The sequence below is a fragment of the Lacerta agilis genome, chromosome 14 (assembly GCF_009819535.1).
Source record: "Lacerta agilis isolate rLacAgi1 chromosome 14, rLacAgi1.pri, whole genome shotgun sequence".
Taxonomy (NCBI): Eukaryota; Metazoa; Chordata; class Lepidosauria; order Squamata; family Lacertidae; genus Lacerta; species Lacerta agilis.
Window position 1 is genome coordinate 37,255,875 of NC_046325.1, and position 2,062 is coordinate 37,257,936.

Sequence of the window (2,062 nt, forward strand, 5' to 3'; positions counted from 1 at the left end):
TATTGTCCTTGTCTCTAAGTCTTTCAGTTAACTTCACCATTTCAGCATATCCCATCAGTTTTTCTTGCCATTGTTCTTTAGTTGGTATTTCTCTCACCTTTCTTTGGATGCTGTTTAGAGAGGGCTCCCCTTTCTTATTTCTCTTCCTGCAAAACTATTCGCACAGTGAGTGGGATAAAACACAACCCAACAATTCCTATCACACTTCTCTCAACTTTCCTCTTCCTGATTTCTCATCATGCCTGGCACCTCACACTAGGGCTTTTTCTGATTTATCTCTGCATGCTAACGAGAGGTGTGGCCTCTTGATTGATTGATTGATTGATTGCTGCTGGGGCTTCCTGCAAAGGCTTGCATAATCAGGGCAGCATGGCTGTCTCCTCCTCACAGAAGGCTTGCTAGGGTTAACCATCTTGTTGTATTCAATTCAATTACATACTTCCAGCATATACTGCATGGCTGAAATGGGACTTCTAAGCTCTGTTAATTGATCCTGCAGATCCAGGCTGTTCTGGATGAATGCAATGTGGTTCAAGCCCCACATTGGGCAAAAAGATTCCTGCATTACCGGGGATTGGACTAGATGACCCTTGTAGTCCTTTCCAATTCTACAGTTCTATAATATTCCAGGAGTTTGATATAGTCTCGGAGGAAACTGTTTCTGGCCAGCAGAGCTATGGGGAATGGGGAACTGTGCTTCAATTGCAGCGTAACAATTCCACCATAGGTACTTGTAAGCTGAAGTGGTTAAAGGGAAAGAAGAGAAGTATTGGGCTTGGTTTGCTTAGACGAGACATGGGGGCAGAGGACTATGGGGTGATTTGTTTTCCCATCTCCACTTTTACTGGTTAAAAGCCCCCAGTGTAATACGTAAAGGTAAAGGTTTAGAGGTTTAAAGATGCTCTCAAAGCAAATCTTAAAAACATGTAGTATAAACACCGACAACTGGGCAACTTTGGCCTGCAAGTGCTCCAGTTGGAGAATAAAGGTAAAAGGGACCCCTGACCATTAGGTCCAGTTGCGGACGACTCTGGGGTTGCGGTGCTCATCTTGCTTTATTGGCCAAGGGAGCAGGTGTACAGCTTCCGGGTCATGTGGCCAGCATGACTAAGCCGCTTCTGGTGAACCAGAGCAGCGCATGGAAACGCCGTTTACCTTCCCCCCGGAGTGGTACCTACCGTATTTATCTACTTGTACTTTGATGTGCTTTCGAACTGCTAGGTTGGCAGGAGCTGGGACCGAGCAACGGGAGCTCACCCCATCGCGAGGATTCGAACCGCTGACCTGATTGGCAAGCCCTAGGCTCTGGTTTAACCTACAGCGCCACCCGCGTCCCCCAGTTGGAGAATAGCCTCTACCAAAGGCGTCATGGACTTTGAAGAAGCAGGAACTCAGGATGAAAGGGAGGAACGAGCTAAGAGGAAGGCACATTTGGCAAATCCTCACCGTGATCAACTCCCGCCCAGAAAGCTGCGTCCCCACTATGGAAGCATTGGCCTCCACAGTCACTTACGGACACACTGTTAAGACCATATTCATGGGAGACAATCTTACTCGGCTATGAGTGATCACCAAAGAGATGTAATCTAGAGGCTTCAAAAACCTTGGCACTTGTCTTGATGTTGATTTGTGTTGGTTTCAAATGCACTTTGCAAAAAGATGACAGCAGCGGTGATAAATAGGCTAAGGTTGTTGTTGTTTTTTAATAAAGAAGCAGCAGAAGAAGAGAATGGTTTGGAGAAACAGGTCTACTAGACTTTATTCAAGTCTGCCAACGAGTCATTCATCCAGTCCCCTCCCCATGCGATCCCGGCTTCCATTCTGGAAATAGATTTAGCAACTTATAACATGGCATTGGCGCAGGGAAGCAATGAGGAACACTCCAAAGATTCCCCTGTACTTGATCAGGAGGAGTAACTGTATCTGGTTTGGGGGAGTTTTTCTAAATAGAATTTCTGCCAAACAGGAAACCAAAGTTCTTTTATCAGTTAAACTCACTTGGATAGAAAGGTGGCCTTGAGGATGCAAAGCACTCTTACTTGAGGGCTTAAAGTCTGAGGAC